The sequence below is a fragment of the Somniosus microcephalus genome, unplaced genomic scaffold (genome assembly GCF_052327205.1).
Source record: "Somniosus microcephalus isolate GS21.2 unplaced genomic scaffold, FLI_Smic_1.0 unresolved_chr1, whole genome shotgun sequence".
In the NCBI taxonomy this organism is placed as follows: Eukaryota; Metazoa; Chordata; class Chondrichthyes; order Squaliformes; family Somniosidae; genus Somniosus; species Somniosus microcephalus.
The window spans coordinates 53,919,575-53,945,920 of NW_028225179.1; the positions used below are offsets into that span (position 1 = coordinate 53,919,575).

Below are 26,346 nucleotides of genomic sequence, written 5' to 3' on the forward strand. Positions count from 1 at the left end.
GCGATTAAGACAGTGGGATTTGTGTATAGGCTCCCTGGTCGCTGGTCTGAAGTGCTAGATTGTATAAATGCAGCAATTAGACAAGCGCGTCATAAAGGCAGTGTTGTATTAATGGGGGATATTAACTTTCACAGAGATTGGGGTAAGCAGACTAGCACTTATCAGAAAGGTTTTTTAAGTGTGTCCGGGATACTTTTCTACAACGATATGTCCGAGAACCAAGAAGGGGGCATGCCATATTAGATTTAGTAATGAGTAACAAGCCAGATTTATTCATCAGATTAAGCGTACGTGAAACTGTATTTAATAGTGATCATAACATGTTCGAGTTCACCGCAATGTTTGAGAGGGAGAAATGCAAAGCAGCTACAAAGATTCTACGTTTTGGCAAGGCCGTCTTCAACAAGACAGAGCCTGTCCACAATAAACTGGGCAAATCTGTTCACAAGTAAAACGACAGAAGTGGGAGGTGTTCTGAAATAATTTAAGATGAAATTGAATCAGTTTAAACATCTGAGGGGCAAGAATTTTACTGGCCAAAAAATAGGCATGGGCGGCTAGAGGTAAGAGACCGCATTAAAATAAAAGGAGAAGCAAACACAAATGCAAAACATTGCAGCGATCCTGGTGAATGGGAAAGTTACAAAGAACAGCAAAGGGTCACAAAGCAGATAGTAAGAGCTACAAAGGGGGAGTATGAAGAGAAAGAGACTGGTGAAATGGGCAGACACATGGCAGATAAAGTTAACGTAGAGAAGTGCAAAGTGATATATTTTGGTCGGAAGAATGAGGAGAGACAATGTCAACTAAATGGTAGAACTTTAATGGGGCCGATTATTTCGTTTAATCGGCTCCCTCTGCAGACCACTGGCCCCGAAACCACTCAGAATGCTCTCCCCTGCAATTAATTAACCAGCTCTAAATGGTACAATTTGAAAGAGGGTGCACGAACTGGAACACATGGGGTGTGCGCACACAAATCATTGAAGGTGGCGGGATAAGTTGAGAAAGCTGTGTAAACGGATTTGAGATCCTGTCTTTTATTAATAGCTGAATAGAGTATAAAAGCAAGGAAATTATGCTAAACATTTATAAAGCACTGGTGAGGCCTCACCTGGAGTATTGCGTTCAATTCTGGGCACCACACTTTACGAAAGAAGGCAAGGCCTTGGAGGGAGTGCAGAATCGATTTATTGGAATGGTACCAGGGATGCGGGACCTCATTTATGCAAAGAGACTGGAGAAGCAGGGATTTTTCTCTTTAGAGCAAAGAATGTCAAGAGGAGAGTTGAAAGAAATGTTCAAAGTTATGAATGTATTTGATAGAGATAAAAAGGAGAAACATTAAAAATGTCAAATTAAATGCGATAAATGTCCTGAGGCGTAGATGGGGGTCGAACCCATGCTCTTACGGTTTACGAGACCGACGCCTTACCACTTGGCCACTACGCCATATGTCAAAGTTTAACTTGAGCTTCATTAGTACCGAACCCCGAATCATTTCAATGAGGTTGAAACAGAACAGGCACTTGTGCACAGAAATAAACTGAGATAGTGGAGCAGGCAAATAACAGCCTCATTTACATGAATCCTTCAATAAAACCTTTCAGATAATTAGAGAATCATACATCACAGAAGGAGGCCATTTGCCCCGTCGTGCTCTTGAAAGAGCAATCCAATTATTCCCAGCTCTTTCCCCATACCCCTGCAAAATTTTCCAATTCAAGTATTTATCCAATTCCCTTTTGAAAGTTACTATTGAATCTGCTTCCAGCACCATTTCAGGCAGAGCATTACAGATTATAATAACTCGCAATGTAAAAAAATGTTTCCTCATCTGCCCTCTGGTGCTCTTTCCAATTACATTCAGTTTGAGTCCTCTGTTGTCCTCTGGGTGTTGCCAGGAATGGAGAATGTTGGCGTTGAGGAAAGATTGGACAGACTGGAGTTGTTTTCTTTGGAACAGGGGAGGCGGAGGGGAGACTTAATTGAGGTGTATAAAATTATGAGGGGCCGAGCTAGAGTGGATAGGAAGCACCTATTTCAGTTAGCAGAGAGGTCAATAACAAGGAGCCATAGATTTAAAGTAATTGGTAGAATGATTAGAGGGGTGTTCAGGAGAACTTTTATCACCCAAAGGGTGGTGGAGATCTGGAACGCACTACCTGAAATGGTGGTAGAGGCAGAAACCCTCATCATATTTAAAAATACTTGGATATGCACTTGATGTGCCGTAAACTGCAAGGCTACGGACCAATAGCTGGAAAGTGGGATTAGGCTGGATAGGTCTTTCGTCCAGAGCCGATGGCCCTCCTTCTGTGCCGCAAATTTCTAGGGTTCTATGATTCTAACAGGTAGTGAGTTCTCCTAGGTGTCCTGGGCATATCTGTGTCCGAGAGCCAACATCACCAGTGGGATCTTGCTGTGTAGAAATTGGCAGCCTTGTTTTCATACATTACAAGCAGTTACCATGCTTCAAAAAGTACTTCATTTTCTGTAAAGCAATTTTTTTTTAAACATTCGCCATTCATGCGATGTGGGGGTCGCTGGCAATACTAGCATTTATTGACCATCCCCAATTGCCCTTGAGAAGGTGGTGATGAGTGCCTTTTTGAACCACTGCAGTCCGTGAGGTGAAGATACCCAGAGCGCTGTTAGGGAAGGAGTTCCCGGATTTTGACCCAGCGACAATGAAGGAACGACAATATATTTCCAAGTCAGGATGGTGCATGCCTTGGAGGGGAACTTGCAGGTGTTGGTGTTCCCATGCACTAACTGCTCTTGTCCTTCTAGGAGGTACAGGCATCGGCTTTGGGAGGTGCTGTGGAAGAAGCTTTGGCACTTGTGTAGCGCGATTGTTACTTTCTACGTATCAACTCAAGCCTGAATGTTGTCCAATTCTTGTTGCATGCAGGCCAGGATTGCTTCATTATCTGATGGGATGAGAATGGAACTGAACACTGTGCAATCATCGCTGAACATCCCCACTTCTGACCTTATGATAGAGGGAAGGTCTTTGATGAAGCAGGTGAAGATTAACTCCTGCAGTGATGTCCCGGTGCTGATATGATTGGCCTCCAACAACCACAAGCATCTTCCTTTATGTTAGGCATGTGTCCAGCAGAGGAGTTTCCCCCTACCTCACGTCCCCCGAAAGATTCCATTGACTTCAATTTTACTCGGGCTCCTTGATGCAACATTCGGCCTAATGCTATTTTGATGCTAAGAGCAATCACTCTCACCTCGCCTTTGGCCATGTTAGGATCAAGGGTGTAATGAGGTCTGGATCCTAGTGGTCCTGTCGGGACTCAGACTGAGCATTCGTGAGCAATCCGGACGTCCCATGGTCGTGAAAGCTGCTATAGGAGAGCGAGTTTTCTTTTTCACTATTTAAAAACTACTAACAATTGCGTGATGTTTATTTGTAGTAACAGATGGTCATCGGGCTGAAACCTTAACTCCAACTTCCTCTCCCCACAGACCCTGCCAGGTTGTCCCAGCAAGGCCCATTCATAAATGTTGATATTAAATAAATTGTTCCTTCTATCGTCATTAATGACTTAGAAAACACAATATAGAGCCATATATCCAAGTTTGCCGATGATACAAAGGTTGGTGCTACGGTAAGTCGTGTAGCCAGCAGCATATAATTACAAAGATATATTGATAGCTTAAGTGAATGGGCGAAACCGTGCCTGATGGATTTCAATGCAGGTAATTATGTCGTCATTCATTTTAGACCAAAAATGTAGATCGGAGTATTGATTACATGGTGCACAGATCGGAACAGTGGAGTTCCAAAGTTATTTCGGGTTCATGCACACAGACCACTAAAAGGTAGCAGTAAGGTACAGAAATAATCAAGAAATCGCACAGCATATAAGGCTTTATAACGAGAGGCTAGAATATAAAGGAGAGGAAGTTATTCTACAGCTAACTAGATACCTGGTTCTATGTACAGTTCTGGGCACCGGCCGTTAGAAAGTATAGATTGACAATGGAGGGGTTGCAGTGCACATTCACCAAAACGTTACCAGCGCTCCAAGGGTTAAAATATGAGGAGCGATTACATAAACTGGGCTTCTACTTCCTGGAATTTAGAAGGTTGTAGCATTTGATTGAGGTTTTTAAGATTTTGAATCGAATTGATAAGGTAGATAGAGAGAAATCATGTTTAGCCGTTGGTGGCGGAGTCTAGGACAAGGGGACATAATTGTAAAATCAGAGGCAGGCCATTCGGGGAAGAAGTTAGGAAGCATTTCTGCACGTGAATGTTGGCAGCAGTGTGGAACTCTCTCCCACAAAATAGCAGTATATGCCAGCTCAACTAATAATGTTAACCTGAGATCGGTACGTCTTTGCTAGACATGCGTTCAAATGATGTGTTGCCAAAGCAGATGGATGGAGTTAAGACACAGCTCAGACAGGAATTCAGTGAATGGCGAAAAGGCTCAAGGGGCTGAATGGCCTCCTCCTGTTCCTATGTTCAGAACACCAATTGTAAATGAAGAAACGCTGTCTTGAAGGGTGAATTATAAATATGGCACCATCCCTTGCAGAGATCAAATGACTTTTAATCCATTTCATACCAAAATTGGCTGGATGTTTTATTTTCAACCCCCGTTGCCTGAGCATCTACCAGAAGTGGGGTTCGAGCACACGCAAACACACTTCTATTAGAATTTAATCTAACGCCTTAAAAACTCGGCCATCCTGGTGATAGAATCCGTGCCGCGCAGTGCTTGAAAATTCGACAAATCCCTTGCAGACTCTAAATTTAGTTGTCAGCGCCGAGCAAACTACACGTCAGCATAATCTAAAAATGTGAGAGGATAAAGACATTTTCTAAAGCTACGGACGGTGAAAAGCTGAACTGCAAAAGCACAGCAGCTGGGCAAGTGATGCATTGAACTGATCGTGCGTAACGAAACAAGAACTCCCTCGGCTTTTAGCCCATGGACCATGTAACCCTCCCGTTCAACACCGAACACCTATGAAGGAATAATGTTAAAATGCACGTGAAACACTCAGGATCAGCAAGCTGTAAACTGAACCAGCGCTTAAAGGGTTAACACGTGAGGTGCAGAGTAAAGTGATGTGGGGGGGCGATGGAGAGAGTGACGGAGAGAAGGTAATAGTTGGACGGTTAAACAGTGACCCAATTAGAAAAGCTTACAGAAAGTGACTGAGGCTGAGTGAGGCATACAGAGAGACTGACACCAGGAAATAAATACAGCAACAGAGAGAAATAGAGCGAATCATAGAGCGAGAAAAAGAGAAACATCACATTAAAGGTGAGAAAGTCGCTGCCGGCACGGGCGTGAATTGGAGACGTGACCTGCGGTTTACCGGTGAAAACACAAGGTCACTGAGGTAGAGGATTGTCGCATCATAGAACCATAGAATGGCGCACTTTCCCCACAGCCCTGCACATTGTTCGTCATCAAGTATTTATCCAATTCCCTCCTGACTATTGCATCAGCGATCCGATCTGCTTCCACCAACAGTTCAGACAATGAATTCCAGACCATAACTACCCTCTGAGTAATAAAAAAACTCATCCCCTCAGTAATAAAACAATCTAATCTCACCTCGCGTTCTTTTGCCAATTAAATTAATAATTTAAACCTGAGATCGATAGTTTTCTTTTAGACAAGGGTACGAATGGATTAGACGTTCAAAGCAGGTGGGTGAAGTTAAGATCCAGGTCAGCCATGATCTCACTGAATGGTGGAATATGCTCGAAGAGTTGAGTGGCCCACTCCTTTTCCTATTTTCTGTCAATCGGCGGAGCACCTGCTGTAAATGTAGCAACGCTGCCTGGAAATGTGAAATATAAATATTGAAATTTCCTTTCCAATGATTACAATACTTCGATGAGTTATCACAATCGATAACATCCAACATTGGGGGGCTCAGAATTCACACGTAATGACGTACATTCAATCTTCACTCAGATCCCTTAACCACTCGGCCATCCTGGTGATATAAACAGCGACGCGCAGTTGTACACAATTCAACAAATTCCTTTCACGTCAAAATACAAATCCATTGATAATGCCAGTGATTTGAAAGCTGCTGTGGGAAAAATAACATCACTTACATTCTTGTTTCCTGGTCCTCACCGTCTCCCTTTCACTGTGGGCGTCCAATCCCGCTACACCTCCATCCCCCACCAGGATGGCTGGATGACCCTCCGCTTCTTCCTTGAACGGAGGCCATCACAGTCACCATCCACTACCAACCTCCACCGCCTGGCTGAACTTGTATTGAACTTACATTGAACTACTTCTCCTTTGAATCTACTCACTTCAACCAAAGAAACCCAGCTGCTCCCAAAGCTAACTTGACGCCACGTCCTCCCACCTTGCTTCCTGTAAGGACTCTATTCCTTTTTCTAAGTTCCTCCCTCTCCATCGCATCTCTTCTGACGATGCCAACATACAGTTGCGCCAGTAATTCCGGTCCCAACGCGTGAGTACGGACGGGGTACTCACGTGTGGGCCCGTTGGAAGTGCCGGATATCAGCATGCACAGCGCATGAGCAGGAAACCAGCATTTCCTCCAAGGGGTTCAGAGGTCCTGCGCGCACGCGTTGAACTTCCTTCTTTTTGACAGGTTTGCCCGTGTGCAAGGGCCTGAACTTTTTAGACATATAAAAAGGAGGCGTAAGGACTTGATTCTTTAAGGTAAGTGGTCTATTATTTAGAATTATAACATTTTTTCCACAGCTTTATTGTTCTTAAGGACTTTACAGTAAGGTAAGTTTATTTTTAGACCCGATTTCTTAAAAAATTATTTTTTTCAAAAATTTGATTAATTGTTTAAAATGGTTTTTTTAAAGTTATTTATAGTTTATATAATTATTGGGAAGCTTTTTTAAATTTTATTTAAAGTTAAACTAGTCTTTTGGGCGCACTACTTTTCATGAGTTTGACAGATCTTACTATAAACTCATGAATGAAGTTTCCCCTCCCCTGATTGGCTGCATAGTGCTCACCTGATCCCAGCCGGCACATCGCACTAACTACGCCGCTGGATCAGGCAAGCACAGCGCGCTGACATCTGAACCGGGCCAGTGACAGGAATTGCAAGCAGGCCCAGGCTTCAGATGTCGGCGTGCCGGGTGAGTGCACATCGGGGGCTTGCACGCGCGGCAAGCCCCCGAAACTAATTTCTGGGCCAACCACCTGGATCTGTGTAAGGGCAGTCTGTCTCAGGGTAGCATCTGTCTAGTTCTGCATATTATATCTGGATCTGAGTAAGCGCTGTCTGTGTCAGGGTCGGAGCTGTCAGGGTCGGTACGTTATATCTGGATCTGTGTAAGGGCAGTCTGTGTCAGGGTAGGAATTGTTTGGCTCTGTATGTTATATCTGAGTCAGTGTAGGTTCTTTCCAGGTTTGTGTAGGAGCAACCAGGGTTTATGAAGAAGCTAACGAAAGGCAATCAACCTGCAACATTAACTGTTTCTCTCTCCACAGATGCTGCCAGACCTGCTCAGTATATCCAGCATTTACTGTTTTTATTTCAGATTTCCAGCATCAGCAGCATTTTGCTTTGGTTTCTATGATGCAGATGTCTGGGTCTGTGTAGGAATATCTGGGTCTGTGCAGGATCTGTCTGGATTTGTGTATGAGTGCCTGGGTCTTTGTAGGAGCTGTCTGTGTCTGTGTAGGAAGGTCTGGGTCTGAGCAGGAGCTGTCTGGGTCTGTGTAGGAATGTCTGTGTAGGAGCGGCCTGGGTCTGCGTAGGAGCTGTCTAGTTTTGAATAGGAATATCTGGGTCTGTGTATGTGCTGTCTGGTTCTGCGTAGGAATGCCTGGGTCCGTGTAGGCACATTCTGTGCCTTTCTTGGAACTGTCCATGCCCGTGTAGGAAGTTCCCATGTCAGTGTAGTGGCTCATGCATAGGTGCTGGCTGAGTCATTGTAGGAATTGTCTGGGTCTATGTAGGAGCGAATGGGTCGGAGCAGGAGCTCTTGGGTCAGCACATGTGTTCCATGGATCAGGGTTGGAGCTATCTGGTTTTCTGTAGGATAGTCTGTGCCTGTGACGGTGCTCCCTGTGTCAGGGTAGGAGCACCCTGTGTCTGTGTAGGACAGTCTGTGCCTGTGATGGTGCTCCCTGGTTCGGGGTAGGAGCTCCCTGGGTCTGTGTAGGACAGTCGGTGCCTATGGTGACGCTCCCTGTGTCAGTATAGGAGCTCCCTGGGTCTGTGTAGTTAAGTCTGTGTCTGTGATGGTGGTACCTGTGTCAGGGCAGGAGCTGACTGGGTCTGTGTATGAAAGTCTGTGCTTGTGATGGTGCTCCCTGTGTCAGGGTAGGAGCTACCTAGGTCTGTGTAGGAAAGCCTGTGCGTGTGGTGGTGCTCCCTGTGTTAGGGTAGGAGCTGACTGGCTCCGTCTATAAAGTCTGTGCCTGTGATGGTGCTCCCACTGTCAGGGTAGGTACCTTGTAGGTCTAAATATGCTTACGGGCCTGAACCGAAGTTTTCTGGGACTAAATAGGAACTGCTTTGATCTTTATAGACAAAAACATCTGTCTGATGGGGCTGAGATTTCGTCAAAAGGTCACAACGTCTCCGTCCTCACCTGTGCTTTGTAAAGCAGTTTTATTTACGTTTTAATTTACAGATGGGTGAAATGATAATCAGGGGCGGTTGGAGCCTCAGCGCCCCCGGGTGAGACAGGGATGAATCTGCCGGGCCTGGTCCTGAATGTGCAAATGTGGCAGAAATCACGATGGGCATGGGAGGAGATGGGTGGGGCTATGAACTGAGATTAAACCTCCTGCCCAAACAAAACTTGCCTCAGTCACAGAAACGAATGGTCACTTCCTGGGCGGTTGTTGCATCACTCACTGCCTCCATATCTTCTCACTGCCTTTGCTGAGATATTGTGCAAATCCGAGGCCTCGCACCAAACTAATGCAGAAACGCTGCTGCTGCTCTCGGGATGGGTACCTGCTGCCTCTATACATTACCGTCCTAACAATTCATTAACTGTCTGAGTGGAGCAGTGCGGCGCTTCAGAAGACTGGCAGACAAGGCAATGTCAGAGCTGTCCCGGGCTCAAGTGCTCTGCTTATCAAGAACAGCCAACACATGTCTTAATTATGGAAACGCTCTAAGTGCTGCTTTTATATCAATGGCTCGTTGGTCTAGGGGTATGATTCTCGCTTCGGGTTAAATAGCATAGAATATGTGAGAGGTCCCGTGTTCAAATCCCGGACGAGCCCTCATTTTGCTGTCGACTTTTGACCTTGAATTCCCTTTGAAACATTTGGAAAGATAAAAGAGCAGTTTCCAAATCAATCCACATGAATCTCAAGCGCTTTGGTAAGAGGGTCAGTGCAAATATGCCGGATCAAAGGTAACCTCTACGGCCTACTATTTGTATAAACGAGTTTTTTCTGGAAGTTGAATGCGATATTCAACCAGTTCTGGATTTTCATCGCATTAAAGTAGATAAATGAACAAAAGATTTGCATTTATTGTGCGCCTTTTACCACAAACGGACGTCCCAAAGCACTTTACAGCCAATGAAGTACTGTTGTACATCAGTGTTGTAATGTAATGGTGACCAATTTGCGCTCAGCAAGCTGCCACAAACAGCAATCAGATAATGACCAGATCATCTGTTATTTTTTGTTATGTTGATTGAGGAATAAAAATTGGCCAGAATGATTGATGTCCCAGTTTTATTCAGTATACAGGCAGTCATTAAGATAAATAATGATTGGGACTGGGAAGGACACAGTTTTCACACCTACCCGCAATGACCACAAGATCCTTACCTCTGAGGAAGGCCATTCAGCCCATTCTAATACAGCCCTCCAGGGCATCCATAGTCTTCACCTCATTGTTTAATCCAGTTTATTCCTATAAATCATTCCGAGGGTTTACCACCACCGCTCTGCCTGGAGTCCATTCTAAGTGTTGATCATTCTTCTGATATCAGCCCTAAAGAGCTCACTTTTACTTTTGAGGCTGTTTCTTCTTGTAATCTGGTATTCCACATGAGTTACTTTCTTGTAGATCTCTCCATTGCCGCAGCTGCCTCCATACTAGGCTGAAAATTTCGATTTTAACCCCGAGCGGGTAGGGGTAAAATCCCTCCACGTAAGTATGTTTGTTCAACAGTATCCAGGTGTGTCTGGTACTGTTGCTCCCTCCTCTGGCCGCTGTGTAGTATTGCACCACCTGGCACTGCTGCAGCCTCCTCTGGCCGCTGTGCAGTATTGCAACACCTGGTACTTCTTCTCCCTCCTCTGGCCGCTGTGCAGTATTGCACCACCTGGTTCTGCTGCTCCCTCTGCTGGCTGCTGCGCAGTACTGCTGTGTATGGTTGAACCTGGTCCAGCTTCGACCTCCTCTGCTTCTAGCTGTGCCAGAACTGGAAAAGGAGAATGAAGGGTGGAGTTGCTTCGGGGGAAGCGACCTTCCAGAATAGAAGGAGTGAAAGGACGATTTCTTGATCCAGTCTGCAGACACCTAATATAGGGTAAACTTATCTGAGAAGGAAGAGAACAGAATTCCCGAAATTAGAGCGGGTGTAGTGCTTTCAACCTTCTATCTGCTCCGACATTACATTAGTTCATGGCTGATCTGCACCTCACCTACATTTGTCTGGCGTTGCTCCATATAGCTTGATCCCCTTACCTAACAACAACTTGCCGATCTCAGTCTTGGAAGCAACAATTGACCCCCACGGAATTATTGGGGAGAGAGTTCCAGATTCCTACAAACCTTTATGTGAAAAGATGCTTTCGGATTTGACTTTTGAATGCAGCGGCTGTAGTTTTAAATTTTTCCCCCTTGTACTTGATTCCCCAGTCAGAGGAAGGAGTTTAACTCTATCTACACTATTAAACCTTTTAACACTTAAAACACCATGATCAGCTCACTCATCAACCTACTAAATTCAAGAGAACAGAAGCCAAATTTATACAATTAATCCTCATAATTTAACCCTGTAAGCCACGGTATTAATCTGGTAAATCTGCACTGCACCACTCCAAGGACAATATATTCTTCCTGCGTGCGGTGACCATAACAGAAAACAACAGGCTTGACTATTCCAAAGCACGCCTGGCCGGCCTGCTACGTTCCATCCTTCAGAAAACTGAGGTAATCCTGCCTGCCCATGTCTTTACTCGCACCAAGTCCCATCCAGCCATCACTCCTGTGCTTACTGACCTGGATTGGCAGGGCAGCAATTTCTGTGTGAATAACTGGGAGAATCGGACATTATAGGGACGTGGGAGGCTATAGAAACGCGGAGCAAACGAGGACTTTTTCATTTTGAGTCTCAATTTAGACAAACCAGAATCGCTGAATGGCAGCTTATGATCAATTATGATTATGGAGCCTGACATTGCTCGGAACTCGAATCAAAATAATGATGCATTGAAGGCGTGCGTCATTATTATTACATATATGTTGCAGCAAGCGCGAGGCAAGATGGTTTGTGCTGCGCAAGAAACTGATGGTTATTCACTACAAATGGGAACATATTGTGCTTGTCCGGGATTTGTACATGTGACCTCACATTTCAATCAGTGAAACCCTGTAGCGAGAATCACACCACCAAAACAACGAGCCGTTGGCAACATAGCCGTTCAGCCAGTGTAGAATTTAACTGCCACCAAAACCCCATCAGCCCGCCTTTCAAACAGCGTGTGTCCATTCCATCTCGGTTTCTATTCGGGGAAAATCCTCTCTGACACATCTAGGTGAGTGGAATTAGCCCAGGAAATCACCCTGGCCCTGTATCCCTCACAGTACCGAGCTGTTGCAAGAGGTGAATCTGCCCCAGCCAGAAACAGGTCCAGCTCTCGCTTGAAGAAATTCAGCGAATCGGCGTCCACTGCCCGAACCAGCAGATTGTTCCAGAGTTAAAAATAGAAACATAGAAGATAGGAGCAGGGGTAGGCCATTCGGCCCTCGAGCCTACTCCGCCATTCAATGCGATCATGGCTGATCATCTAAATTCAGTACCCTGTCCCTGCTTTCTCCCCATACCCCTTGATCCCTTTAGCCTTAAAAAATAATTGCTGCTACTTCTTGAATATATTTAATTAATTGGCCTCTACTGCCTTCTGTGGTAGAGAATTCCACAGGTTCACCACTCTCTGGGTGAAGAAATTCCTCCACATTTCTGTCCTAAATGGCTTACCCCTTATCCTTAGACTGTGACCCCTAGTTCTGGAATCCGCGACCATCGGGAACATCCTTCCTGCATCTAGTCTGTCCAGTCCTTCAGAATTTTATAAGTTTCAATGAGATCCCCTCTCATTCTTCTAAACTCCAGCGAGTATACGCCCAATCGAACCAATCTCTCCTCATACATCATTCCTGCCATCCCAGGTATCAGCCTGGTGAATGTTCGCTGAACTCCTTCCATGGCAAGAACATCCTTCCTCAGATAAGGCGACCAAAACAGCAAACAATACTCAAGATGTGGTCTCACCAAGCCCCTGTACAACTGTAGCAGGACATCCTTGTTCCTGTACTCAAACCCTTTCGCTACGAAGGCCAACATACCATTTGCCTTCTTAACCGCCTGCTGCACCTGCATGCTTACCTTCAGCGACTGGTGCACAAGGACACCCTGGTCTCGTTGCCTTCCCCTTCTCCCAATCTATTACCATTCAGATAATAATCTGCCTTCCTGTTTTTGCCACCAAAGTGGATACCCTCGCATTTATCCACGTTATATTGCATCTGCCATGCTTTTTGCCCAATCACCAATCACCAATCACCCAACCTGTCCAAATGATCCTGGAATTTCTCAGCATTCTCTTCACAGCACACAAGCCCACCCAGCTTTTTTTCGTCTGCAAATTTGGAGATATTACTTCAAGTTCCCTTGTCTGGATCATTAATATATATAGCTTGGGCCGAAGGACCGATCCGTGCGGTACCCCACTAGTCACTGCTGCCACTCAGAAAAAGACCCGTTTATTCCAACTCTTTGCTTTCTGTCTGCCAACCAGTTCTCTATCCAAGTCAATACCTTGCCACCAATCCCACGTGCCTTAACTTTACACGCCAATCTCTTATGCGGGACCTTATCGACAGCCTTCTGGAAGTCGAAATACACCACATCCACTCGTTCTCCCTTATCTATTTTAACAGTTACAACCTCAAAAAACTCCAGTGGATTAGTCAAGCACGAATTACGTTTTGTAAATCCACGTTGATTTTGTCCGATCCTGTCACTGCTTTCCAAGTGCTCTGCTATTACATCTTTTATAATGGACTCTAGCCTTTTCCCCAGTACCAATGTCAGTCTTACCAGTCTGTAATTCCCCGTTTTCTCTCCACCAACTTTTTTGAATAGTGGGTTAACATTAGCTACCTTCCAATCCATGGGAACTGTTCCAGATTCCATCAAATGTTGGAAGATGATCAGCAATGCATCTATTATTTCTAGGGCCACTTCCTTAAGTATCCTAGGATGTAAGTTATCAGGCCCTGGGGATTTATCGGCCTTCAATCCCATCAATTTCCCTAACACCATTTCCCGACATATACTGATTTCTTTCAGTTCCTCACTTTCATCAGACTCTATGTTCCCCGACATCTCTAGGAGGTTATTTATGTCCTCCTTTGTGAAGACAGGACCAAAATATGTATTTAATTGGTCAGCTATTTCTTTGTTCCCCATTATAAATTCCCCTGATTCTGACTGCAAGGGATCTACACTTGACTTCACCAATCTTTTTCTCTTCATATATCTATAAGAGCTTTTACAGTCAGTTTTTATGTTCCCTGAAAGCATACTCTCATATTCTAATTTCCCTTTCTGAATTAATCTCTTTGTCCTTATTTCTTGAATCCTAAACTGCTCCCAATCCTCAGGTTTACTGCTTTTTCTGGCCAATTTATATGTCCTCTCCTTGGATCTTATGCTATCCCTAATTTCCCTTGTTAGCCACGGTTGCATCACCTTTTTTGTTTTATTTTTATGCCAAACTGGAATGAACAAATTCTGTAGTTTATCCATGCGGTCTTTGAATGTGTACCATTGCCTATCCACCGTCAACCCTTTGAGTGACTTTCCCCAATCAATCCTACCCAACTCGCACCTCAGACCATCATAGATTCCTTTATTTACATTTAGGACCCTAGTCTCTGGGTCGACTACTTCATTCTCCATCTTAATGAAGAATTCGATTATTTTATGATCGCTCCGACCCAAGGGGCCTCAAACAACAAGATTGCTAATTAATCCTTTCTCGTTACATAATACCTAGTCTAAGATGGCCTGCTCTCTGGTTGGTTCCTCGACGTATTGGTCCAGGAAACCATCCCGTAAACGCTCCAGGAATTCCTCCTCCGCAGTATTGTTACTAATTTGGTTAGCCCAATCTATATGTAGATTAAAGTCACCCATGATGACTGCTGTGCCCTTATTGTCCTCTTCTCTAATTTCCCTTTTAATGCCATCCCCAACCTCCACATTACTGTTTGGAGGTCTATATACCACTCCCACTAACGTTTTCTGCCCCTTGGTTTTTCTCAGTTCTATCCATACAGATTCCACATAATCAGAGCCAATGTCTTTCCTTACAATTGTGTTAATCCTTTCTTTAACCAGCAAAGCTACCCCACCTCCCTTTCCTTTTTGCCTATCTTTCCTGAATATTGAATACCCCTGCATGTTGAGTTACCAGCCTTGGCCACCCTAGATCCATGTTTCCGTAATCCCAATCAAATCATATTCGATTACCTCTATTTGCGCAGCTAATTCATCCACCTTATTACGAATGCTCCTCGCATTAAGACACAAAGCCTCCAGGCTTGTTCTTTTAACGGTCTTCGGCCGATTAGAATTATTATTTACTGTCAGCAGCAATTTTATGAGAGCTGCAATACTAAAGTGAAAAGCAAAACACATTCCAGGAGACAGACATAGAAACATAGAAACTTAGGAAATAGGAGCAGGAGTAGGCCATTCGGCCCCTCGAGCCTGCTCCGCCATTCAATGATATCATGGCTGATCATCCGAATTCAGTACCCTCTCCCTGCATTCTCCCCATATCCCTTGACCCATTTAGCCTTAAGAAATATATCTAACTCCTTCTTGAATATATTTAATGAATTGGCCTCAACTGTCTCTTGTGGTAGAGAATTCCACAGGTTCACCACTCTCTGGGTGAAGAAATTCCTCCTCATCTCAGTCCTAAATGGCTTTCCCCTTATGCTTAAATTATAACCCCTGGTTCTGGACTCCCCGCCATCGGGAACAGCCTTCCTGCATCTAGTCTGTCTGTTCTGTCAGAATTTTATAAGTTTCAATGAGATCCCCTCTCATTCTTGTAAACTCCAGAGAGTACAATCCCAATCGACCAAATCTCTCCTCATACATTATTCCTGCCATCCCAGGTGTCAGCCTGGTGAATCTTCGCTGAACTCCTTCCAAGGCAAGAACATCCTTCCTCAGATAAGTCGACTAAAACTGCACACAATACTCAAGATGTGGTTTCACCAAGGCCCTGTATAACTGCAGCAAGACATCCTTGTTCCTGTACTCAAACCCTTTCGCTATGAAGGCCAACATACCATTTGCCTTCTTAACCGCCTGCTGCAGCTGCATGCTAACCTTGAGCGATTGGTGCACAGGACACCCAGGTCTCTTTGCACTTCCCCTTCACCCAATCTATTGCCATTCAGATAGTAATCTGCCTTCCTATTTTTGCCACCAAAGTGGATAACTTCACATTTATCCACGTTATATTGCATCTGCCATGCTTTTTGCACAATCCCCCAACCTGTCCAAATCATCCTGGAGTTTCTCGGCATCCTCCTCACAGCACACACGCCCACTAGGCTTTGTTTCGTCTGTAAATTTGGAGATATCACATCGACTTCCCTTGTCTAGATCATTACCATATATTTTAAATAGCTTGGGTCGAAGGACCGATCCCTGCGTTACCCCACTAGTCACTGTCTGCCACTAGGAAAAAGACCCGTTTATTCCAACTCTTTGCTTTCTGTCTGCCAACCAGTTCTCTATCCAAGTCAATACCTTGCCCCCAATCCCATGTGCCTTAACTTTACACGCTAATCTCTTATGTGGGACCTTATCGACAGCTTTCTGGAAGTCCAAATACATCACATCCACTGGTTCTACCTTATCTATTTTACCAGTTACATCCTCAAAAAACTCCAGTGGATTAGTCAAGCACGATTTACCTTTTGTAAATCCATGTTGATTTTGTCCAACCTTGTCACTGCTTTCCAAGTGTTCTGCTGTTACATCTTTTATAATGGACTCTAGCATTTTCCCCACTACCAATGTCAGGCTTACCAGTCTGTAATTCCCCGTTTTCTCTCCACCAAATTTTTGAATAGTGCGGTAACATTAGCTACCTTCCAATCCATGGGAACTTTTCCAGATTCCATCGAATGTTGGAAGATGATCAGCGATGCATCTATTATTTCTAGGGCCACTTCCTTAAGTATCCTAGGATGTAGGTTATCAGGCCCTGGGGATTTATCGGTCTTCAATCCCATGAATTTCCCTAACACCATTTCCGGCACATACTGATTTCTTTCAGTTCCTCCATTTCATCAGACTCTATGTTCCCCGACATCTCTAGGAGGTTATTTGTTTCCTCCTTTTTGAAGACAGAACCAAAATATGTATTTAATTGGTCTGCCATTTCTTTACTCCCCATTATAAATTCCCCTGATTCTGACTGCAAGGGGCCTACGCTTGACTTCGCCAATCTTTTTCTCTTCAGAAATCTATAAAATCTTTTACAGTCAGTTTTTATGTTCCCTGAAAACTTACTCTCATATTCTAATTTCCCTTTCTTAATTAATCCCTTTGTCCTCCTTTGTTGAATCCTAAATTGCTCCCAATCCTCAGGATTACTGCTTTTTCTGGCCAATGTATATGTCCTCTCCTTGGATCTTATGCTATCCCTAATTTCCCTTGTTAGCTACGGTTGCTTCACCTTTTTTGCTTTATTTTTATGCCAAACTGGGATGTACAAATTCTGTAGTTTATCCATGTGGCCTTTGAATGTGTGCCATTGCCTATCCACCGTCAACCCTTTGAGTGCCATTCCCCAATCAATCCTACCCAACTCGCACCTCAGACCATCATAGTTTTCTTTATTTACATTTAGGACACAAGTCTATAGGTCGACTATTTCATTCTCCATCTTAATGAAGAATTCGATCATTTTATAATCGCTCCGACCCAAGGGGCCTCGTACAACAAGATTGCTAATTAATCCTTTCTCGTTACATCTAGTCTGTCTGTCCTGTTAGAATTGTATAAGTTTCAATGAGATCCCCTCTCAATCTTCTAAACTCTAGCGAATATGAGCCTAATCGACCGAATCTCTCTTCATACATCATTACTTCCATTCCAGGTATCAGGCTAGTGAATCTTCGCTGCACTCCCTGCATGGCAAGAACATCCTTCCACAGATGAGGCGACCAAAACTGCACACAATACTCAAGGTGTGGTCTCACCAAGGCGTGTAGAACTGCAGCAAGAGATCTTTGCTCCTGTACTCGAATCCTCTCACTATGAAGGACAGTATACCATTTGCCTTCTTAACCGCCTGCTGCACCTGCATGCTGACCTTCAGCAATTGGTGCACAACGACACACAGTTCTCGCTGGACTTCCCATTTTTCCAATCTATTGCTGTTCAGATAATGATCTGCCTTCCGGTTTTTGCCACCAAAGTGGAGAACCACGCATTTATCCACATTATACTGCATCTGCCATGCATCAGCCCAATAGCCCAACCTGTCCAAATCATACTGGAGTTTCTCTGCATCCTCCTCAGAGCACACACGCCCACCCAGCTTTGTGCCTTCTGCCAACTTGAAGATATTACATCTAGTTTCCTCGTCTAGATCATTAATATATATTGTGAATAACTGGGATCCTAGCACCGATCCCTGCGGTACCCCATTGGTCACTGCCTGCCACTTGGAAAAAGACCTGTTTATTCCAATTAATTGCTTCCCGTCTGCCAACCAGTTTTCTATTCAAGTCAGTACCTTACCCCCAGTCCCATGTGCGTTAACTTTGCATGTTAGTCTCTTATGCGGGTCCATATCAAAAGCCTTCTGAAAGTCCAAATGCACCACATCCACGGGTTGCCGCTTATCTATTCTACCAGTTACGTCCTGAAAACATTCCAGTAGATTAGTCAAGCATGATTTACCTTTTGTAAATCGATTTTGACTTTGTCCGATCTTGTCACTGTTTTCCACGTGCTCTGCTATTACATTTTTATAATGGAATCTAGCATTTTCCCCACTACATATGTAAGGCTTACCGGTCTATACTTCCCCGTTTTTCTCTACCCCCTTTTTTAAATAGTGGGGATACATCAGCTAACCTTCAGTTCACGGGAACTGTTCCAGGGTCGATCGAATTTTGGAAGATGACCAGCATTGCATCTATTGTTTCTTGAGCCTCTTCCTTAAGTACCCTAGGATGTAGACTATCACACCCTGGGGATTTATCAGCCTTCAATCCCATCAATTTCCCTAACACCATTTCCCTACAAATACTGATATCATTCTGTTCCTCACTCTCATTAGACCCTTTGTTACCTGACATCTCTGAGAGTTTATTTGTGTCCTCCTTTGTGAAGACAGAACCAAAGTATAAATTTAATTGGTCTTCCATGTCTTTGTTCCCCATTATAAATTCCCCTGATTCTGATTGCAAGGGACCTACGCTTGAATTTACCAATCGTTTTCTCTTCTCATATCTATAGAAGCTTTTACAGTCAGTTTTTATGTTCCCCGAAAGCTTACTCTCATACTCTATTTCCCCTTCTTAATTAATCCCATTGTCCTCCTTTGCTGAATCCTAAACTACTCCCAATCCTCAGGGTTGCTGCTTTTTCTGGCCAATGTATGTGGTCTCTCCTTGGATCTTATGCTATCCCTAATTTCCCTTGTTAGCCAATGTTGAGTCACCTTTATTGTATTATTTTTATGCCAAACAGGGATGAACAAATTCTGTACTTCATCCATGTGATCTTTCAATGTTTGCCATTGCCTATTCACCGTCAACCCTTTAAGTAACCTTCCCCAATCCATCCTCGCCAACTCACGCCTCAGACAATCGTAGTTTCCTTTATTTAAATTCATTACACATGTTTCTGAATCAAATACATCACTCTCCATCTTAATGAAGAATTATATCATATTATGATCGCTCCTCCCGAAGGGGCCTCGCACAACAAGATTGCTAATTAATCGTTTCTCATTACATAATACCCAGTCTAGAATGTCCCGATCTCTAGTTCGTTCCTCGACATATTGGTCCAGGAAACCATCCCGCATACACTAGGAATTCCTGTTCCACAGTATTGTTACTAAGTTAGTTAGACCAATCTATATGTAGATTAAAGTCACCCATGATAACTGCTGTGACCTAATTGCACGCATCTCTAATTTCCCGTTTAATGCCATCCCCAACCTCAGCATTACTGTTTCGGGGTCTGTATCTAACTCCCACTAACTTTTTCCGCCCCTTGGTATTTCTCAGCTTTACCCATACAGATTCCACATCATCAGAGCAAATACCCTTCCGGACTATTGTGATAATCTCCTCTTTAACCAGCAATGCTACCCCATCACCTTTTACTTTCTGCCTGTCCTTCCTGAATATTGAATACCCCTGGATGCTGAATTCCCAGCCTTGGTCACCCTGGAGCCTTGTCGCTATACTCCCAATTATATCATACCTGTTTACATCTATTTGCGCAGCTAATTCTTCCACCTTATTACGAATGTTCCTCGCATTAAGACACAAAGGCTTAAGGCTTGTTTTTTTAACCATCTTAGACCTTTTAGAATTTTTGTTTACTGCAGCCATGTTTGATTTACACCCTTGACCTCTCTGACTTCCACTTTTGATTTTCTCCTTCCTGTCTTTTGCTTCCATCCTTGCTTCTGTTTCCTCTGTCTCCCTGCACAGGTTCCCAACCCCCTGCCATTTTAGTTTAAAACCTCCCCAACTGCACTAGCAAACACTCCCCCTAGCACATCGGTCCTGCTCCTGCCCAGGTGCAAATCATCTTGTATATACTGGTCCCACCTCCCCCAGAACCGGTTCCAATGTCCCAGGAATTTGAATCGCTCCCCCTTGCACCATTCCTCTAGCCACATGTTCATCTGACATATCCTTCTATTTCTACTCTGACTAGCACTTGGCCCTGGTAGCAATCCTGAGATTACTACCTTTGAGGTCCTAGCTTTTAATTTACCTCCTAACTCCCTATATTAAGCTTTTAGGACCTCGTCCCGTTTTGTACCTATATCGTTTGCACCTATATGTACCACGACAACTGGCTGTTCACCCTTCTCCTCCAAAATGCCCTACAGCCGCTCCAAGATATCCTTCACCCTTGCACCAGGGAGGAAACATACCATCCTGGAGTCTCGTTTGCGGCCGCAGAAACGCCTATCTACTCCCCTTACAATAGAATCCCCTATTACTATAGCTATCTCACTCTTTTTCCTCCCGTCCCGTGCAGCAGAACCACTCATGGTGCCAGGAGGTTGGTTGCTGCTGCCTTCCCCCGATAGGCCATCCTCCCCTACAATACCCCAAGCGGTATATCTCTTTGAGAGGGGGATGGCCACAGGGGATCACTGCACTACCTGACTGCGCCTACTACTCTGCCTGGTGGTCACCCACTCCCTTCCTGCCTTTGCACCCTTTACCTGCGGTGTGACCAACTGATTAAACGTGATATCCATGACGCCCTCAGCATCACGAATGCTCCAGTATGTATCCATTCACAGCTCCAGCGCCGCAATGTGGTCTGTCAGTAGCTGCAGCTGGATACACTTCTTGCACATATGGTCATCAGGGACAAAGGAAGTGTCGCTGATTTCCCACATAGTGCAGGAGGAGCATGCCACAGGGCCGAGCTGTGCTGCCATGACTTATCTTTTAATTAATTTAAATTAAATCAATACCAACAATTAAACTACAATTAAATGATATACTCAAGGGCCCTTGTTTCCTAGCACTCCCCGCTACACAACAGAGACCACAGCAAATATAATCACAAAATTAAGACTTTCTAAACTTTATGAACCTCAATTGTCCAGCTATAGAGTAGTATAAGTACTCACGCAATCAGCTGCTTCCTCCTACCCACGTCACGTTCAGAATCATGACATGGCTCTGGAGCGCCACCACCAGCCTGTGAGATTGGTAAGCCTCTTTGAAAAAGCCTGGGAAAGTGAGCTTATATAACCACTGAAGCTCCGCTTTCACCACTCCCGACAAAGGCCTCTGTAAAAAGCCCACAAAAGTGAGTTTAAATATTCACTGAGGCTCCGCTCTCACTGTTCCTGACAAATGGAGTGGAGATGTGGAAGACCGACCAGAAAAACACCAAGGAGGACACCAATACATAATTCATCTCTCCATCTCCCGAAGCAGCATAATTGACCAATCTGAGTGTTGAGTTACACCACTGAGTTAAAGGTTGTACAAATCTCTCTGTGAAAACTTGTATTATTAGGTTAATAAAACGATTTGTTTGAAAAGTTTAAAGCTTTGGTTGATCTTAGCTCTGATTACCCTAAAGAGTGAAGAGAGGTAAAATAAAAACCCGACAGATCCTTCCGGCAAAATCACATTTTCCTCCCAAGCATGCTACACTTAGCTCATGGCAAGGCTCAAATTACTAATATATAGGTGGAATGGAATACCTTGTCGGACTATGGGGGAGAGCAGCAGAGTGATGCACGGTCTGTTAACTCACTGGGCGAAACTTTTTCTTCTCTGCTCTGAATCAAGCTTAAAACCGACCATTAAAACCGATGGTCATTCGTACTAATCCATTGTGCTCTGGCCGCATGGGTGTGAATCGCTATCCTCATTATTGCTGGCCACACGGGGCTTTTGAGTCTGTGCCTCTGCGCTCTTCATGCGACTGCAAAAATAAACATGGACTCATTGCATAAACGTAGAACAGAGATCGCGAATCGCAGATACACTTTTTCCTCTCTCTTCCTTCCTCTGAGATTGAAACCCACTGAAAGACTAGCGGGAAAACAAATGATTAGAGAGCCGAAACATAACTTTAACTTTTAGGAACAAATGTAATTTCAAAAGATTTTATCCACATCAATGTCCAGGTTATCTGTTTTTATTGTCTTTCGGCGAGAGATAAATAATGGGCAGTGCACTGGGGAGAAATCCTCATTCTTTTCAAAATAGTGCAATGGTACCTGAGGCTTCGGTGGAATGTCTTTTCAAAAGACGGTACCGTCGACAGTGCAGCACACCATCAGTACTGCAATTGCTTGTCAGCCTGGACTTTGAGCTCAAGTCTCAGGAGTTTGGTTTGAGTTTGCTACCGCTGAGCCACGGCTGACACCTAAACTCAGTTCATTCGGCTCGAGTGAAATGGCAAAGACAAAAAAATGACAGTGGACTAAATCTTCAACTTGGAGCCCACGAATAAACTGTTTAAAAGGGATGTGCTGTCAGTCCCGGATCATACTGTGTCTGTTTAAAAGGAATGTGCTGCCAGTCCCGGATCATTCTGTGTCTGTTTAAAAGGGATGTGCTGTCAGGCCCGGATCATTCTGTGTCTGTTTAAAAGGGATGTGCTGTCAGTCCCCGATCATTCTGTCTCTGTTTAAAAAGGATGTGCTGCCAGTCTCGTGTCATTCTGTGTCTGTGTAAAAGGGATAAGGGATGTCCTGTCAGTCTCCGATCATTCTGTGGCTGTTTAAACGGGATGTGCTGTCAGTCTCGGATCATTCAGTGTCTGTTTAGGGATGTGCTGTCAGACCCGGATCATTCTCTGTCTGTTTAAAAGGGATGTGCTGCCAGTCTCGTGTCATTCTGTGTCTGTTTAAAAGGGGTGTGCTGTCAGTCACGGATCATTCTGTATCTATTTAAAAGGGATGTGCTGTCAGTCCCGAATCATTCTGTGTCTGTTTAAAAGGGATGTGCTGTCATTCCTGGATCATTCTTTATCTGTTGAAAGAGTTTGTTTACCTGACATGCATCATACAACCTCTTTTCTGTTTAAACAAGAACGAGGTTGTATGATGCGTGTCAGGTGAATTCTTCAAGGCAGAATCAGACCAAGTATAATAAGTTGAGAGGGGATGTGAAGATAAAAATAAGAATAGCAAAGAGAGAATATGAGAGTAGAATGGCGTGAAACATAAAAGTGAACCCAAAAATCTACTACCGGCATGTAAACATTAAGTGGGTAGTAAGAGGCGGGGTGCGGCCTATTAGAGACAAAGAAGGTGATATATAACTAGAAGCGCGGGGCAAGGCTAGAATACATAATGAATACTTTGTATCGGTGTTTACCAAAAAGTTGGATGCCGACAAATTATCGGTCGAAGTGGAAAATATAGAAGCAATGGAAGGGGTGAAAATTGATCGACAGGATGTCCTGGAAAGGCTGTGTCTGCTTAGAGTGGACAAGTCACCTGGTCCAGATGGTTTCCATCCCAGGTTGCTAAGAGAGTTATGGGAGAAGACAGTGGAAGGCTTGCCATAATTTTCCAATCTTCCCTAGATGCGGGGGAGGTCCCTGAGGAGTTGAAAGTGGCAAATGTGACAGAATTGTTCAAGAAAGGATGGAAGGATGCTCCTAGTAACTACAGGCCGGTCAGTTTAACATCAGTGGTGGCTAAAGTTTTAGAAACAATAATCAAGGAGAAAATTAACGGGCTTTTGGAGAAGTTTCAGCGAATTAAGTATAGCCAACACGGATGTGTAAAATGCCGAACTTGCTTGACGAATCTAATTGAATTGTTGATGCAGTAACAGAGAGCTTTGATGAAGTGGATGCAGTGGATGTTGGCGACATGGATTCTCCGATTGGGTTTAACAAAGTACCACATAAAAAGCTGGTTAAAAAAATTGATACTCATGGAATAGGTGAGTATGTGGCAGCTTGGATAAGGAATTGGCATAAGGACAGAAAACAGCGAGTTGTGGTAAATGGCTGTATTTCAGATTGGAGGATGGTAGTTAGTGGTTTTCCACAAGGTTCAGTGCTGTGCCCACTGCATTTTTTGATATATATAAATGACCTGTATATTGGAATACAGAATAGAGTTTGTACATTAGCCGATGACATCAAACCTGGGGGTGTGGCAAACAGTGATAATGATGCCAATCGACTACAGGACATAAAAAGGACATAACAAGGCTAGCAGAATGGGCAGACAAGTTACAGATGGGATCTAATACGGAGAAGTGTGAGGTGATGCATTTTGGCAGAAGGAACAGGGAAAGGCAATTTACACTTAAAGGCACAGTTTAAAATAGTGTGCAGGGACAGAGGGGCCTGGGAGTTAATGTCCATAGGTCCCTGGAGCTGGCAGGACATATTGAGAGAGTGGAAACAAAGCATTTGTGATCTTGGGCTTCATAAATAGAGGTATTGAGTACATAACTGGAGAAGGTATGCTGTGTCTTTATAGAGCACTGGTTAGGCCACAACTGTAGTATTGCGTCATATCTGGTCACCACACTTTAGGAAGGATGTGAAGGTCCTTGAGAGGGTGCAGAGGAGATTTACCAGAATGGTTCCGGGGATGAGGGATCTTAGCTACAAAGACAGGTTGGAGAAGCTGGATTTGTTTTCATTAGAGTAAAGGAGGTGCAGGAGTGATTTGATAGAAGTGTACAAGATTATGACGGGTTTCGATAGGCGAGACGGGGAACGGCTGTTCCCACTGGTTGATGGCACAAGGACAAGGGGATTTAAGACTTTAGGCAAGAGGTACAGGGGGGATGTGAGGAAAAAAAAATTACGCATATGCCGTCGGAAGTGGTGGAATCGGAGACACTCAATGTTTTCAAGGGGAGACTGGATAGGCTCTTTAGGGAAATAAACTTGCAGGAATACATCGATAGTGCGAAGGAATGGTACTGAATTGATCAGTCTACAGAGAGCCGGCACTGGCTCGATGGGCAGAAGTGCCTCTGCCTGTGGCATTATGCCTCTATGATTATACCAAGGGAGCGCAAAGTCACGGATCATCAATTTTATAAGTCTTTTTAACAGGAGTGCGATTTTAGCTGTGATGACCCAGTTGTTAAGGTTGGCTGGGTTTCATCCGGGTTTTAAACCCGGGACCTCTCGCATTTTTAAGCAGCGAAATTGCTTGAGCGAGAATCAGGTCTCTAGACCAACGAGCCGCCGATTTTGGTCTCGAAGTTGCATTGGGTTTCCCTGCGCTGTTTCGAACCCAGTTCGCAGAGGACCTGTTCATTCATTTGAAATAAGTTTATATTTTCCTAAATCCACTTCTTCATATGAGCCGTTTCCCTGAATCTGCTCTCAATTCTCCCCATAACAAGAAGGTCGGCGACAACCTAATTGTGGATATGGTGTTTGGGCGACTGTCTGTGCGTGACTTCCGTCCTTGTAATTCTCAACATCATGTTCAGGTGAATCGTTGTTTGTGTTCAACATGATGTCGGAAACATGTACATATTACCCGTGAGTTTACACAACTTCTCGTTTGTGCCAAAGGCTTAGTCACTGATTTGAAATCGAATCTATTTCCTGCACATTAGTCTTTGCCTGATAGTTGCTGGTTTAACAGTTAAAACTGGCCCCACCTTCCCTCCTCTCAATAAGTAACACTGAAGGGCTCCTTTAAAATTCCCATCCATTATTGCAACACGGTGGGCCTGAGGAAACTAAGAGCAAAAACGCTGGCTGTTGTAGGTGAGGCTCGAGCACACAAACTCGACATTTCCCCGAAGCTATAGCTGTTATACAAGTACTATACACGAACCAAATGCGCCACTGGAGCTGCGCTTGATGAGAGTTACTTATCCGTGCTCATTTACTAGCACATTTCAGGTTGTCTAATCGTGCGGGGGCGCAATGTTGTTTAATTGAGGTGCATTGGCTGGGTTTATACGAAAGAGTGAAGCAGGTGTTTTCTCATGTGCTAGCGAGCTGGTGAATTTACCAACGGCTGCACCAGATCCTTGTGCCATAAACACTGAACATTTTTACCCAACTCCTAAAATACGGGCTGCAAAATGAGAACCGATAAAAATTCATCACATGCAAAACGCAAGAAACGTTTTAAACTTTTGCCCATGATTCGGTAACCATGTGAGTTATCCGGTGATTAATGACGATTACAACTAACTTTTGACACAGTCTAATGAGTTTTACTTAATAGTATAAACAGTTTTCTTAAAGTTCACTCCTTGACATGCAATGGAACCCGTATCGCAGGGTAAGAGTATTTGCAGACGACAATTGCTGTTCTGAGCTGCTTCTCTAATTATTTAAGGAACAGCAGTTTCTGAAGTGTAGCGGTTATCACT

General features: G+C 44.1%; 1 non-coding gene across 1 annotated transcript; it reads right to left on the reverse strand.

Annotated features, from left to right (window-relative positions):
* Positions 1-1,379: 1,379 nt before the first annotated feature.
* Positions 1,380-1,452, reverse strand: trnat-cgu (transfer RNA threonine (anticodon CGU)). The gene has a single exon. It is a non-coding gene; the product is annotated as a tRNA-Thr (tRNA).
* Positions 1,453-26,346: the final 24,894 nt, after the last annotated feature.